Genomic DNA, 17,706 nt, shown 5'->3' with positions numbered 1-17,706 from the left:
AAGAAAATTACAAAAAGTATTATTATATGAGTAAAGGCCAATGATGTCTATGCCCTAACTTGTACAGACCAAGATAAAAACCTCTTTAGCATTTTCTATCCATGTATTCCAGTGGCTTTGCACCAAGACCTCCCCAAATGTTTAAAAACATGAGTTTCAGAATTGTTCCTAGGCTCCTCCTTTCTGCCAGCCCTCAGGCCCCTCAGGGCCTGACAGAAATCTTTCAAAAAGTGCAATTCTGTAAGAAAAAAAGAAAAAAACATGGAAAATGTGATGTGAAAGTTTTACATTAAGAGGATAATTATTATGTTGAGTAATACCCACTATGTGCTAGACACTTCACTAGATACTTCATAAGGAGGAAAGACTTTGCTCCAAGGAGCTCACAATCTCATGACTGCATATTCAACCTTAATGTTTTATTTATTTCCTTTGTTTTGAATCTTACTGTGACTTTGAACATTTTCTCAGCATAGTTGGAGGTTTGGGGCTTGGGGTTTGAAATATATAAATATGCATTTGAACGATAACCGTTCTTTTAGTCTAAAAGCTTTTACCACAGACATTTTATAATAATTACTCTATAAATAAATATCACAGTGCTAGATAGATACAAGCAATTTAATCTGAATGATTAATCTGTGGGCTTAGCTAATTAAGCTTCCCTGGCCAAACTATACCTTGCATATATTCAAATCTGAAAAAAAAGGAATAACAGGACAGAATAAAAATAATTCGAGGGCCTGTTTTTTTCAAAACACTGACTCAGAGCAGCTGACCACACTGGAAATCCAGGGCCAGAGTGGACTTTGAAGGAACTCTGTAATGCTAAAGGGGAAAAGCATCTGTTATGCTGATATTTCTTGGTGTTGAATACAAAACTGTCCTCTGGGGTATTGTTAAGTTGGAGACAAACACATCCACATCTCTGCTATAGCTTTTATACAGCAGGGAGCATACGTTTTGGTTCAGGACCGTCTGCCTTTTTGTGTTTGCTGTTTAGACTAAGGATGACAGCACTTGTTGAAGTATTAAAATAATTTGGATCATGCTGTCTCTTTCTGTTAATATAAGTCTTATGACTTGTTTTACCTGCTTTCAAGTCTGCATGTAAGAACTGTGTGAGTGCACACAGCCCATACTGAGAATGGTGTGCCACCACAACACGGGAGGAGAAATGCAACATTCATCAGTAGATAGAGACTGCAGCTGTGTCCTTAACGCGGCCGCTCACAAAGTAAGTCCCTGGGAATGACAGCCTGGTCACTGTCTGCGGCTCTCCACACAAAGGTGGCCCCCAACTCTAATAGTCCTTTTAGCCCCCTAACAGGGACTCTACAGTAGATTGAGATGTTTCTGGTGACGATTCTGAATGTGTTCCCCAGTGGAGAGTTTTCTTCTCAAGTGTGCGTGCTGGTCAAATCTACAGATTTAAAAGGTACGTCTGCACTGCAGGCACGGCATTAGGAGAGGTCCAGCTGCAGGAGAATGGCACAAAATCTCAGCAAAGCCTCATGCAAAGCCCCATGCGGCCTTAGCCAGACTGCAAGCCAGCTTTGTGTTACCAGTTTGGGCGCTGCCTGGTTGCACTGTAGCACAGAGACCTGTCAGGCCAGGAGCTGAGTTAGGCAGTAAATAAAAAGTCCAATGCATCACATTTCAATATCAGCACTGTCACATTTCAAAGTCATGATGTTGCTAAAAAGCTTTCTTTGGAGACTTTGTTTTCTGAACTGTAGCTGAGAGGAGAACAGGTTTCTGCCCAGGAGTCAGGCAGGTGCCGTTTCGCCACACAGTTCTCCTCGTGTCGGTGGTGTGGGTTTCTCCTCTGCCAGCCACAGTGAGGCATTCTGAACTCTCAAGTGCATTAGAAAACCCCTTCCCCTCAACTCAATAGTGGGGTCAAAACGAAAGATGGCAGCAAATTGAGAGATAAGCACTTGAAGCTTTGCTAATTGTTCTTGCTTAATTTTATCTTCCTGTTGAACGGTTTTCAAGTATAAAAGACAAGTTCTGTTTTACAAACTCCTTTGTTTCCATGAGGAAAACTAGACAGCTGTCTCTTCAGTTTTTCCAGGACTAACTTTCCAGTTCCCCCCAGTGCACATGCTGCCTGTTGGTGAGTGGCACAGCTTTACAGTTCTGGTGTCAGAGCTCTACTTTCTGGCCTGCACATGGGACAGGCACCTAATACTCAGTTATTGCGCTTTGACTTTTGTGCCTTAGACTCATTTGAACTAACCACAGCTCCAGGAACTCCACGTCTTTGAATGCAGCCTTGCTTCCATTAGGATGGTCCCTCTTTCAGAAACTCTTTTATTCCCTTTGTGTGCCTTGTCCGACAAACTGAAAACCAAAGCACAGTAGCTCTGAATCCATGTTGTACAAGGAGCTATTTCAAAAGTGGAAATGTTCAAGTGATTGTCAGTCTCTGAAAATAGGGACAAACATTCTTTCTTATATTGGCAGGTAGCATACATTGAACAAGATGGAGGACAAGACTCCATATGAGGGAAATGTTCATGCCTTTAAGAAATTGTGACTCAGAGGGTTGTATAATGGTTGGAATATTGAACTTGCAGATGTGTGACAACTGTTTTTTCCCTTTTTTTCCCCATGCAGTATATTTCCACATATTACATTGTTAATTGTATTAAACATATCATATATAGTAACTTCATTACATTTCCTCAAGAATTTACACTTTAATGGATGAAGAAAAACCCCACAATTAATAAAATATAAAAATATTGGATGAAAATAAGGTTAAGAACTGATACAATTTATCTGACATGTGTGTCATGAAAGAAACACAAAAGCACAAAAGTGTGGGACTGAAAAGTACAGGGTAGTATAAATTATACCCACTAACTTAATAAACAGTGCTTTCCAATACTGCATATCTTTGTCACAGTATGACCCTGCTAATTTGGGCCAGCACACAATCTCAGAAGGTAAATATATAGTATATAGAGAAATGACCATGCTTATTTGTCTTGCATGAAAATCTGTGTAGGATCTTGATTTATTATAAAGTGATAGTGCACGCCTTCTTAGAGAGGTGTTTAAAGCAATATTTGTGTATGTTTTTATATGATTTGTACTGTCAAGTTGAAGAACCAGTTACTAGATATTCCCCAACCAAAAGTGCGTTATGAGGGAGTATTATTTTGTGTCTCACGCTGAAGAAAGTGTCCCAGTATTGCAGTATAGTGTTTTAAGAATCACATTGATGTTGTACATGCATCAAACAAGTCAATAGCAATAGATAACTTTTAACAATAATGATTTGCTTAACTGTTAAATTCATTGCTATTAACTGCTTAGATGTTGTGTATTATGTCAGGAAATGTCTTAAAACCAAGTTATATTCACTAACTGTAGGTTTTTGAAAGATTACAGTACACTGTCATGCTGATTCAATGCCATTTCATGAAGAAAATGTGACTGCACTGGGAGCAAAGCTTGTGTTTTATTATAAGGGAAACCAATATTTAAATTAGTTCATAAGCTCAGCATCAAAGAAAAATGTTGCCTATAATGAGTTGCACATTATCCTGCGTATGCATGCTAGCAACTGGAAGAACACTTTAAACAAAGTAACTGCAAGATATAGGCATATAGGGTATAATCTCTTGGTACAAGTGCTTAAAGGCAGTGCTTTCAAGACCTACCACTGATTTACAAAACCAACACTAGAAAACAGAATGTATGTGGGTGAACAAACACTAGAGACTGAGAAACATAAAGCTGTTTTAAGCAGAAAATTATATTTGTGGGGAGGCCATTGTCTAAAGGAGAGTCCCGGGGTTTTGTTAAGTTCCTTTGTTTATTTGTAGATTCCCCAGTGTTGCATGTTTTGTAATTTAGGAACTATTGAAGAAATTGCACGTGACTAAATGAGAAAAATCTGCCAAGAACTTGTGAGTGCATGTTGATTTAGACTGAAGATATAAATTGGTATTTTCTGTTTCAATTCAGTAAGATTATTTTGATAAACCTTATCTAAAAAATAGAACACATTATTAGAGATGATATTGTGAATGTTAAAATTATTTATATTACAGCATATTGCATGTAAAAAAGTTGCCTAGGAGGAATTAATTAAGTACTTACTGATTCAGAAATTTATTATTATTTAAATTCATAAGAATTTAAAAAAATAGTCAGAATATGTTTTATTTTTAGAATACCTCATCAGAGAAATCCCTTTTCTCCAGCTATGGTACCATTATCTTCAGGTTTAGCCTGAGCACTGATCATCCAGCTGAAGGAAATGACATCACTGATATGATTTTGTTTATTATACTGTCTGATGCCTTAAGAATTATTTTTTGCGTGGTTTCCTAAGGGAAGAAGGGCTCTGGTCTTGCTTTCCATCAGCGTTACTACTCCTCAAGTAGCTGTTGAGCACCTGGGATAATTTCAGGGGACAAGGAGACAGACCCAAATGAGGGCCCCAGCTGAGCGGGCTCCGGAGCACCCATCGAGAAGTGGCTTCTCACCATCACTGCATGTGTGATTGCAGCCTGTCCTCTGCAGGGACTTCTCCTTGCTCAGCAGGTGAGTGGAGAAGGATATTTAAATATAAATAATACATTTATATTATGTGGAGGGCAGGGCTTGGGGAGTACTGTGGGTATCGGAGTGTACGGGACAAGATTGGGAGCAGAAGAAAGGGAAGATGTGCGTTGGGAAGAGAGACCTAGGACACGAAGTCACAGACCAGCAGGTTAGCTGCACTGGACGCTTCAGCTTTTGAACACACTGGAGAACCTCACCAAGCACATACAAGAGAAGACCATGGCCTGTATGACTGGGTTGATGAACATGTGGACAGAAGTTTTGGCAACAGGACCAGCTGCACTGGCATTAGCAGTGGGATGGCATTGCTCGTCTGCTTTAAAAGGGTCATAAGAATTCATATGTGAAGCAGATCAGGGGTTGGCAGCACATGTTTTTGCTTGTGTGGCTCCTGTCTCATGGGATGCAGTCACTATTCAGTGAAAATCCAATGAAACCTTCTCCTCTCATCCCATGGCCGAATACTCAGGCTAAGGTTGTAAAATGAAAACCTTGTAACAGAGAACCAAGTTTACTTCCATGTCCTGACTACCACTCTATCTCCTTCCATCCACAATGACTACCTGGAGGCTGCTGCTGCAATCCTTTAATAATCTCAGGGTTCAGCTTTATTAAATACCCTTTCTTATCCCATGTAACTCAGCTGATTTGCCCCGGTCCTTCAGCTGAAACCACTGCACACCTAGGAGCCTTTGCTAGTGCTTGTGGCATTGCAGGTTACAGACTGGCAGTAATCCCTTTTGCATTTTTGGTATTTGTTTACTGAAGAGGTAGTTGAACCTAATAAGTGAATATATTTTAAAAGATTCATCAAGACAGAAATACCAAGAGCAAATCTAATTCTCTAGCCCATAATGGGGTGATCTGGGCTCTGCCCTGACTCCTGAGGGCAACTTCTGGTGGACAAAGCACACAAGCAATCTGGAAAATACATCGGCATCTTGAGTGAAGGCTCTAACTTTCATCTCAGACTTTTTTGGCTGAGGTAGGTAAGATCCGTAGGACTAGGTCTTGTCCCAGCTGACACACTGATCTAGTAATACTGCATAAAAAACACAGTAGCTCACATTTTGGCCTCTGATAGCCATTCATTTATTCACACAGATAGAAACAGCAGTAAGTCCCTGTTTCCTTCATGTCTCTAGGCCATTGGAGATGTTGGTTTGTGTGTTCCACCAGTGACAGTTTTGGTCAGTTGTTTGAGGGGGAGGGAAAAGAGGAGGGGAATTGGTTTTGTTGATGACGCTTTTTCTTGTTGAAGGCAATCCCTAACATTTCTAGCAATATTGTTCCTCTGCAGGGCTTTTGCTTACCAAACAGGAAAAGCACTGTTGGAGTCTTCGTTTGCACCATTTTCATTGGTAAAACTTGTACAGAAATTAAGTATAAACTGGCAAATGCCAAATGGTTCACCTTTCTTAAAGAGGAGCATGGGCATTTTTGGTTAATGGAAGGGTAGATTTCACTGTCATACACCTCATATTGAATATAATCTTTTATATCTCTTACTTTACATGATATTAGCTTCATTATTATCCAGAGCACAATAAAATATATTTCCATTGGTCTGAAAAGTATGAATGGTCTCTAAGTCATCCCTGTTCTCGGTACACATGTGCACAACTCCTGAAATGAATGTCAGTGCATCTCCAGTGGCATCACAGGAAATTTGAAAACATCATCTCTCTACAGAGAAGTTTACTCTCTTACTTTTTGTTGGCAATGAGTCTGTGCAGACTAGCTTATTGAAACCTAGAAGAGAAGAAAGGTATTTCAAATCCCAGGCACTCAATGAATGAGATGTGAAATGAATTTCATGTGGATCAGCCCCCCGGAGGCTTGTCACAATAGATAAGGCAAAGTGGATAGATGCTGCATTAGTTCATGTATGCTTCTGAGTAGCAGAGCTAATAACTGAATCATAATTTCACTTCAGGACACAAGGCTACTATATACTGTCCTCCTTTGATCTCTTCACCCATTAGAGCAAACTAGAAAATATTGTAATAAAACTTTATAAATACATGCAGGAAGAAAAACAGTAAGACCTTATAAAATATCCAAAATATTCCAGGAGCAGCACATATTATTAATCCCTTTAAAGAGAAAGGTGCCACACATAATTTTTATTTCTAGTCCTCAAAATATGTAAGCTTATTTTCAATTATTTGCATGTGGGACAGCAGTAAAAACTTCATGTGTGACAGGCTGTGCTTGTGTTTTACAAATCCTTCCATTTTACTCCTGTTGAGAGGATGATATGGAGACACCTGAGCTGATACTGCAGTAGATGAGCATACTTTGCTCAGAACACATTAACTCATTGACTTTTTCTCCATGAAAGATTAATTACCTAATGAATGGAGTAGAGCTAGCTGTCGCAGAGCTTTTGTGGGAGCAAGAAGGATGAGATGTATTATGTCAGGACATTGATTCATGAGTCTGAGTTTGGAAAGGTGAACTGGCATGGGTTTTGTTAGCAGTTGTGCCAACATCAGCTATTCCAAGCACCCACCTCCTGCCCACCATGTCACCAGGTAGGAAGTACCACTACTGGGAGCAAACACTAGCTCTGTGGCTGACCAAAACATTTGGTCTAATATAAGAAAATTCCGGGGAGTATCAGTTGGTCTGGTTACTCTGCTCCTCCTTTTACTCCAGCAGTTCACTCCAAATCATGCTGATTTACTGTAGTCCCAGGAAACACCCAGGAGCAGAACTACATGAGCTGCTACTCCAGATTCCTTAGCCTGTTAATGCTGCCTCTGTGCAAGTCACATGCCATTTGGCTACACCAACAGACCCATTACCTTCCTGAAGGGAAAAAATACACAACTGCTTACTCCTGTAATTTTGGATTAAAAAAAAAACATGTGCTTTTATTTTCTGAGCTATTCACATGCAAGAATTTCTCGCATTATTAATTTTCTACACATTCTAGGTGAATTATATATTGACACTTTTAATTTTATGACTCTGTGATTAAAATTAAAATTATTTTAATTTTTTTTCTTTGCTTTTGATGTTCATTCCAGTCGTTTTGATTCACTTCTGCATCACATAGAAAAGCTCGGTATAGAGAACATGGGCAGTGATTTTAGATTGTGGGGTATTTTATAGCTCAGCATTATGGCTGAGCAAGCTAAGCTTGTTATTATTGCCTCTAAACTCTGAACAAGTGACTACTAAGGAAATCACGTTCTTTGACTGTCACCACTTTTGACTGGCTTCCTGCTCTGGTTGAGTACGTAAGGGAGGGACAACAAGAAAGCTTATAATATCAATGTATTTTTTTTTAATGTAAAATTTCCAACAAGTGGTTTCTGAAATAATCACAGTCTATGAATCATAATGTAGATACAAATAAAATTACTTTCCAAACCTTTTGCATCTGTACAAGTTAATAGAGTTGTACTTGAACCTTTTTCTGTGAATACTCCCTGAAAGAGGCAAAATGTGTTCCTTGACTCTGAATAAAACCACAATGAAAGATGATTAAACACTGATTTTTAGGTAAAAGAAAATACCATATAAATGAAAATCCTCCTTGCTCTTAAGGGAAACGAGGCCTGAAATGCTTTTGAAATCAAGTTCTGAAATCAGAATGCTCCAGTAAGTCATAATTTAAGAGATGAACAAATTGTTACATATTACCATCTTATTTTATTGATAATAAGATGATGGCATTATAGTAGCTATTGCTTGCAATTGTTCTTCTGCATTACAATGTTCTCTTTGCCACAGGCTGAGAATTCCCATTTCAGAAGCAATCCTCAAATCTATCTTAATTCTTGTTCTGTTAATCATTATTTGTTTTCTGTTTTGTGTTAGAGGACAATTTTTTTCTGCTCCTAACTCCATTTTTGAGTGTGTTCTCTGAGATTTCATAGCACTTACTTTCACTGAGTCAGAGAACAGGCAGATTTTTTCTTGCCAGGTTCCCAAGCCTTTGTTTCCCAAGTCATATGAGTTTGTTTGTTCTAGCACAAAAACACAATCCAGGCTCCCATACCTATTTTCCATATAACTTAATAACTTTAATGGACTGTTTCTCCGGGTAATTGACTGCTGTGTGGGGAATTTGCACACATCTCCGATGACACAGTTTCTACAGCGTTCTGTTTTAACAGTGCACAAAAAACCCCAAAGACTTGTGAGTGAAAACTGTAGGAGAGGCTTTTGTCTGTGGTTATACAAATAGGATTTTGATGTATATGAAGTTTGCTATAAAGTTGCTTCTTTTCATTTCTTTAATGATTACTTAGGCTCTGCAAAGTGGAGGTACAGATCGGTGGCAGAAGACTCCTGCTTGCGTACCAGTGCAGCCATTGCTTCTTCTTCTGCACCCCAGCATGGATGGTCCATTACACGCAGAGCCCCAGGAAACCCTGCTCTGTTAATGCCACAGAGGTTTAATGTCCCCAAACTAGTGCTGGAGGAACCCTGAGGCTGAAGCATAGCGTTACTCTATTTTGTTGAAGGAGCATTCCCACCCAGTGGGCACTGCCAGGCTTCTGCTAGACCATCCTCCCTTAGGAAAATGAAACACTGTCATGAGGATTTGGTCCTTTATTTTTCAAATGTACCCTTTTTTCCCCCCTATTATCAGTGGTCCTTGCTTCATAGTCCACAGCTGACACAAGCTTATGCATTTTTTACTGATCTAGTAGTTGTATTGAAAGTCGCTCACCAATAACTGTCTGCCGCCTCTCTGGGGGCCACTCGGTAAATAACCATTAACTGATATGTACACAAGCAGGTTGGCATGTAAACATGTAAACAGAGACCCACTGTAAAACAAAGTGATTCTTTGTTCTAAGATAATTCTGTTTCTCTACTTAAGAGTTAGGAGACAGTATTATTGAGGAATGAGGTAAACAGAACAAGTAGTTAGGATTGTCTGTTGTCCTGGTGCTGAGCTCTCTTGATGACCTTGGTGACCTGGTTCTGAAGTTCCCTACTTTTTCAAAATCCAGCCTTTTTTGTGCTTGTAGAGTTAAGGACAGGATTCTTGCGATTCGCCACCATGTGTGCCTGCTAGGGGAAAACATACAGAATACAAGCAAATGTGCAGTAACTCGGGTGCCTAACAGCCTGGAAAACAGCCATTCACTTGTCAAGTTCTTCATGGAGAGTAGCTGGAAGCCTTGTCAGCCACACTTTGTTCTCTAATGTAACTAATCTTGTTTTATTGGTGCTTTCTCAGATAGACAGGTACAGCTCAACTTGAATTGTGGTTTTTTGTTCTTGTTTCAGGTTGGGGTTTTCTTGTTGTTTTGCTTCTAGTGCAAACAAGGATGTCATCACTGTCCTCCTTTTCCATCTCCAGCATACAGTCTAAGGTTACCGGGATAGCATTTCTGGCAGCAGAAAGATCTTAAATAACATTAGTGGTACAAAGCATTTTACCTTGCCAACATTGAGTTAGAAAGGTCTGGACTTTAAATCAAGCATGTGGTGGTAGTATAGAGCATGCATGCTGTGCAGGATGTCCTGAGGGTTGTAAGATCAATTCAGTTTTGCTCAGCCGTGTCAACAGCGACTATCTTAAGATGCTGACATGGCTCAGCTTGATAGGTTGAAGAAATGTAACTGCTTTGATAAGGTTAAAGGGGGAATCCAGGCAAGAGTAGAAAACAAAACATAACACCGCTTAGAAGCTTGACTGCACACCATAGCAACCCCTTGATGACTGACAACACAACCAGTGCAAATTACCTCTCCTCCAGAAAAAAAAATTTAACAAGCCCCGTGTTAAAAAGGAATCAGTTGGTCTCTACAATCTTTCCTGCTCTATCTGGTGTCAGGCAACGACATCAACAAAACCAATTACATTGCTGTTCCTTCCTGTATCATAAGGCCTGTCAGTGTCATGGGGCTGAGAGCTTCAGAAGAAGAGACTGCTTCCAAAATGCAAAATTGTATCCTGAATTTAAACCCTTCTACCGGAGAAGAACTCAGCAAGTAGACATAGGGCTTTTAAAAACCTTTTTTTGTGGAGGAAATAAAGCAGTGACTTATTGCCAAAAAAAGTTGATAGAGCTTTAGGGCAAAATTGGAAGCCCAGTTAAGTCCTTTAAAGGATCTTCATGCAAAGACCTTTGATAAACTGGTTTCAAATCCTTTATTGTATGCACACAGTGCAAGTCTTCTCTTAAATGTTTTAAAGACTGTATCAGTTCATCAGTCTATTGACTTGTTTTCTAAATGAAAGCTAGTTATTTTCTGAATAACTTAGTAATACCATATTGTTCTTAAAATTACTTTTGTCTACTTTACCTCCTTAACCAGAAAAAACAACTCCAAAATTTGTCATCAGTAGCCATCCACCACACAATTCATCATATACACAGCAGGCACAGGCATTGTGAGGCATCTGCCATTACCAGTTACAGGAACCAAGCCTGTCCAGAATGTTTCATTACTTTCTGTTTTCACAAAAGTGTGTGTTCTTTGGGTTATTTCTTGGTTTTGCGGTCTGCAAAGAATCACAAGCAAAGAAACCATGAAGTATTTGATACCTGGTACAGGCCAGGTTGACCTTTGTGAGACCTGACCCTCACTCCTTGTTTGACAGAATATGGTACATGGAGAAATGATAACCAAAAGTAGGCTGCTGAGATTCACAGAATTCCTGATTAAGTGGGAAACAATGTTTGGGATCTAATCAGTTGCTAAATTAAAGAACAATTGAGTGTTTGAGGGGGTGGGATTGAGAAAACAATATGGAGAAAGGCCAGGGGTACCTCAAGGTAGGCAGGAAGTCATTTTTAGGGAGCTGCAGATAAGGTCAAACAGGTGTAACCTGGCTTGGATTAACTAATACAGAACTGTGGGCAATGCAATACCTTCTGGAGAGCAAAGCGATGAAAACCTGTGGTCTTAGAACTGGACTGGACAAAATTACTTGGAAAAAATATTGTATTGGCAAAGATTCAGGGATACATGCTAACCTGTTTCAAATAGGTCTATGATGTGTAAATCCTTATGAGTCTAACAACCCCAAGTAACTGAAAATGTAGTTGATTAAGTCCTAAAAAGAAAATCAGAAGTATAAGGCAAAACTATGGATTGGAACTAAAATGCATGGAATCACACAGTGCTATATTTTGTTCAGTATTATGCTTCTAGAAGCAGCCAAATCACTGACATTTCAGAGTTATGATAAGATGTTATTAGTCATGCTGGTGTATAATTCGGGAGAGCAGTGCTTTTTCTGATTTAAGAATTTCATGTAGTGTTTTTATACTGAACTATCAGACTAAATTCAGAAGTCATGGTGCACACATCCAGCCTATTCAGGTTATCTTTGATGAAAAGGTTTGGGGGCTTGTTTGGTTGGTTTTTTGCTTAGAGAATACTGCTTATTGCCTTCTTTCAATGGGCATTGTGGTGCAGGAGGGAATGCAATGATCAGTCCTTTTACTTAAATTTGATAAATCTTAATTTTGGCTGCTTTTCCTACTGGAAACTCTGAAGCAAAGCAGGTGCACCGTCCCCCAGACATCCAAGAGAACCAGAAACTGCAGCTAAGAATGAATTCAATTTGATAGAACAAGTCTAGGGCAATATGGCTCAGAAGGAAATTATTCTTGTTTTGTTGCCTTCAGTCTAAAAGTTACAATGGTTCATATATTACAGAAAGTGATTGTATCTCTCAAATGCAATCACCTTTTTTTTTTTTTTTTAAATTTGCTGACAGCCAGAGTATCATGTTGGCCTTCAGAAAGCAGGCTGGCCATCTAGAAACAGTTGCCTTGATAATTTGAATGACAACCTTGTCACTACTTCAAGCAAAGAAAGAATAAAGCCTACGCCAATGTTTTGGGGTTTATAGCCATTTCAGGGAGTGCATCCCATAGGAAAGCTTGGTTGAGATGCCACATCCCATTTTGTCATCTAATCTTCTAGGCAGCAGGAGAGTTACAAGACAGGACAGAATGATGAGACCTCATCCACCGAGGTTCTTTAACTAGTTTTCTAGCATTTCCCTATAATGCATTGGCTCTTCTGACGTTACACTTAAATGCCCTGAAGACAAGTCAGTATTCTCACCCAAGAAAATGTTGCTGGGGCATGCATCATGTTTATCAAAATATTTATTCCATTTGGCCTCCAATTTCTTGCTACATAGAAAAAAAAAAAAAAGGTTGAGGAAATGGTCTTTACTCCAACTTTCATTTGTTTCTTTTGTTTGATTTATGTTCTTACTATTTCAATGTCAAAATACTGTGGTTATACATTGGTGTCATTAAATTGTTTTTCTTGTATGTAGCATACATTCTCATGCTGACTTCATATAATACTAACCATTAAAATGATGATGTAATTATGACTAAGTGTGAACTCTTAAAAAATGGTTTAGTACAGAAATTTTATATTGGCCAGTGTTACCTAACGCTCCTGGATTCCACTGCGAGTTTGCCACTGGTTTTGTGAATAGACTTGGTTAAGTAACTTCATTGCCCTGCATGTGTTCTTCCTCTTGCAAAATGCAGGTAATGATGTTTGTCTCTTTTGCTGATGCAAAGTCCTATACTGGAGCAAGATAATGTACTTATACATATATACATACACAATAGTAAAGGCTTGGCATTCTCACAGCTAAGGGATTCAAAGTGAAAGTAGAATTTAAAATGCAAAAATGAATATGGGAATATGGGAATATGGGTAGTAACTTCTTTAAACACACTTACCAAAAATACAAGATGCAAAACTGCTGTCTGTTTTTTATTGCCTAGGAATTTTACCTGGGAACCTGGAGATGTGCAATGGGAATTCTTGCTTCTGAGAAGAATTTAACTCTAGAAATAATCCCAACTTCCTTGTCTTGATTTGTGTGATTCTATAGATGTGTAAATGCACATACAGACTTCAAAATTTATAAAGGTAACTGTCGGAAGCAGGGGGTACCAGTCACACCAACACACATTTTTTTTGTTTTTATGATCCTTTAGACAATCCTGCTTTATTTGCCCAATCCTGTGCATTTGCAGGGCTCATATACCACTTCTCACCATAGCAGAACTGCGGTATCATGGCACTGATGCTTCCCATTTATTGTAATGGAGCAGCTGTATTAGCATTTTTGAAAATTTTTTCATTTTAGCAGGAACCTAGCTTAACCTTCTTTTTACTTTCATGTATTTAGCCAAGATGAAGAGCTTTCTGTATGTCTTGTTTTTTAAATCTACCAACCTTTTTTTCTCTAAGTCAGGACTTCTTCATTTTAAATTTATCAGTTTCTAGGTTCCTGTTGATTTGATGTAACCAAATCAGTGGTGTGTTTTCGGAAATAAGTCCAGGGTATTTAATTTGACATTGTGCTTTGCCTAGATTCTACCTCTCCTCCCAGGTTATGTCACTGTTTTGAGTAGATGATTTTAAAAGCATCTTGAGCTTTCTAGTGCAGCATTTGTTTTTTCAGATGATGCAGCATACCTCCGAAGGCTGTGAAACTGCCATTTAAACAGGCATCAGCTACGTGTGTACCCACAGGCACCAAAGAGCTTTATGAAAACTCTGGTTGTTGCATGTCAGATAATATATCCAGGAGGAAAACAACATGAAAAGATTGCTTAAATGATCAAAACAGAAACGATGAATAATGACATGACACTGAGAATTTCTGAGCATTGAACCAGTAACAAGCACACTTCTCCGTTCTCCTCAAACAGAGCCTGTCAGGAAAACAAAGCAAGTCAAAACCAAGTAGCACAGACAGGTCTCCTTTCCCCCAGTTTTGATCCTTTGCCTGCTACTTTGAAGAGTGAGTTGCATAATATCTTGAATGAACAGTTAGCGTTTTAATTATTTAAAAGGTCATCAATGTGTGCAGAGCTACGCTAAAAGCTGGAGAAGATTTTTGAAATCAAACAGAAAAGACGGAACAAACTACAGGCAAACCCATAAAACATAGCTGAAGTAGAGGGACACACCGACCAGGCAGGTCTGTGTGGAGACCACTGCCCCTGACTCATTCACTTGCCTGTAGCATTGAAGAACTACATTGGATCTGACCATGTTTACAGTTTCAGCACTTCTATCTCCTCATTTAATAGAATATCACTTGGTTTTATTTTGTCTATCCATCTGCTGAGCCATTGATTTATTATCCAGCTACCTTTGCTAATTTTAGAAGCCATATTGTAATTTTCTGAAGAGGAATGATGATGCACAATTTTGACTTGTGGGACAGAAAGTGCCATGTTTAATTGCAAACTGGTAGTTCTGAAACCAAAGTATTTTATGCTTTCAACGAAAATAAAACACATAAAAGGTATTTTTTTGTGACTAAATGGGTTGGGACTAGCACTGGCACAAGAAGGTTCAATAGCTGTAGAACTGAATTTCCATATTGCCATAGAGTACATGGCATTCCTCCTCTGTAACTAGGCTGTCTGCAAGAATGAGATCATGTTTTATGATAAATGTAGTGCAGCCTGCTACCCTGAAATGCTTTAAGAGTACAGAGAGACAGAAGTCTGCATAGTGCTTGAAAGGGCTTGCTGAAGACGGTGCAAGAAGAGGCGTATTAGAAACTCCCTTAAAGTATCAAATAGAAGTGTGGTATTACAGACACAGTTTCAGAGCAATGGTAGTTGAGTACGCATATCTGTGGGACACGATTTTCCTCTCTTAGTAATCCCTGGAAACTAAGTTTGGAAGTTTATTTGGTTTCCCCTTAAGACCCAAACACCCTTTTACTGGAAGAGGTGCATAAAACTTACCTATATTTTCCTAGAGCTTTGGTATCCCTGTGTTTTGGACAGTTCTATTACAGAGATTTAAGCTGCCAGTCTCAGGCTAAACTCATTCCTGGAGCTCTTCCAGAAGTCTGAGTGTTCAGTACCATTGCTCTGGGCTTGGCCCATCGAACTACCACAATACAGTTACTCTGTTTTCTTTCAAGGGTATGTTCCTGAAGAGGGCAATGGCTAGTGGAGAAATATTTCCCATAAGAATTAATGTAACAGCAGGGTGGATACAAAGAGGGACATGAAAATGCACATTATTTAAATACAGAGGGAGAGGATATGTGACATGGAGGATGGGAAAGCAGGAGCAGGGTCATCAGCTGGAAGAAATGGTGGCTTCTGAGCAACTGGCTTTTTAGAGATCACTGCTCTGAAAGATCTCAGCTGCTTCACCTGTAAGACTGAACACACAGTGTAAATTCCTGGTGTCTCTAACCGCATGGTTGCATTTCCCTAGTTGTCATCATCTTCTTCAGATGAACCACAGGTAATTAAGGGTGAAGGTCAGAAAAAACGGGTAATGATGATGGTTAGCAGAGCCCAGCATTAAACAACCAGTAACAAACTCTCAAACAGCAAGAGAGGCAACTGGTAGTGGAATGCTCTTGCAATGCAGTCATTTGTTTGTGCTTCTCTCTCCAAATATAAGCACATTTAAAGCAGTATTTTCTATTGTACTTATATTGCTGAAAACTAATGATATGTGCCCAGGAAAGAAAATCAGTTCTCCCTTTCAGGGAGTGGCTTGACTTCTTCAGCTGTTAGGTCCTGGAGGGTATCTCAGGTAGAGGTTTCATGGGAGTTAATCACAGTATTTTCATAAGAATATGGAAACTGAGGAAAGGCTGCAAATGTCACCAGAATGGAAGTATGAGGAGTGAGGCACTGGAATTTGGGGAAGAGTTTAGAGAGATATAAAAGGAAAATACATATGTTTGTTATATATTTCTGGGTTGATACTATGTCGAGCATCCACATCCAATACTACAAAAACTTGTCCTGCCATTTAATTAAAAAATTGCATAGAAGGCCAGAGAGCTTTTGCTCTTTCACTCTTATTGTTTGTCATTAAATGGCTCATTGAAAGCTACAAGAGGAGTACAGAGGTATTTATCTCCTTACAACTCATGTATGTCTTAATTCTTCTATCATAAAATATTGTAGCTAGGGCCTTATGAATTTCTTTTTCAAGGTGAAGCTGCCTTTCTTACAATGAAATTTAAAAATAGTCATGAACTCCTTCCATTTCCTCTCTGTTAAACAATCTTACACGGCTGAAGGGGTCAGTGGGGTCATATTCTCCAGGCTGTAAGAGGAGGAAGCTTGCTGTGCACAGATTTTCTGCCATCAAAAATGAGAACCTTGTACTTATGTCTAGATTGCAGAGCAAGTGCTTTTGCAGCTCAGCCCATACCCCCCAGCCTCCCAGCAATGCACAACATGGAACGCACCACAGCTCCTTCCTGGCTGCTATGTTCTTATCCAGGGAAATCAGGGCAACGAAAATGGTGCAGAACTGGGATTCTTCCTGACATGGGGATGGCATGTGGCCATCACATATTGCATATCCCATGGGACAGACATAACAGTGAGTGCACCCTGCACTGTAGTTGTGTCCCTCATGGCTTTGGAAGATTTCAGACTTCCCCTGATGTGATTTTGCTATTTAAAGGTGAATATGCACCTAGTGTCTGCGTGCCTTGCTTGCCTTCCAGCTCAGGCCCCTGGCAGACTTGTGTTACAGGAGCTTCGTCTTGTTCAGCTGAAGCAACTGTTCCGACAGCTAAATCCGAAGTCCCCTCGTACAACCCAAGATCGGTGTCCTATGCCTGCACAGGGGTGTGCGTATATATCTTATGCCCACCAGTGCCTTCATTCCTGGAAGCTGCACCATCTTTGCTCAGTCAGGCACACAGCTCCTCTCTCTCCTCACACTTCAGCCTAACATTACCTGAAGACTAAGATAGTCCTTGCTAGCACTTTGTCTTCTGCATCTCATAGCCCACCAGGATCAGATAGTACATAAAGGATAGGACATCCCTCCCACCTTGTACCCATAATAACAAGATCTAAGGCAGAAACAAGCACTGGAATAGGAAGAGTTGCTGATTTGCAAAGTACCAGAGCAGAACGACGCCTGGGTGTGCCATCTGACCCCTGCTGTCACTGCACGGTTTTGTGATAAACATTTGTGTCAGAAAAATATTCTCTTCACTAGCTTCATTTTTTAGACTTAAAAAAAGGAACAGGAACATTTGGGTCTGTGGTTGCTCCTGATGGTCTCCACAAGCCCATAACTGAATATTCACAGGAAAAGCTGCCAGGTCTGGAAAAAGGTATTTGTTTCTTGACATTTCTGTCAACG

Source organism: Egretta garzetta, unplaced genomic scaffold (assembly GCF_000687185.1).
Source record: "Egretta garzetta isolate BGI_Z169 unplaced genomic scaffold, ASM68718v1 scaffold229, whole genome shotgun sequence".
NCBI classification, from domain to species: domain Eukaryota; kingdom Metazoa; phylum Chordata; class Aves; order Pelecaniformes; family Ardeidae; genus Egretta; species Egretta garzetta.
This window is presented reverse-complemented; position numbering follows the sequence as displayed.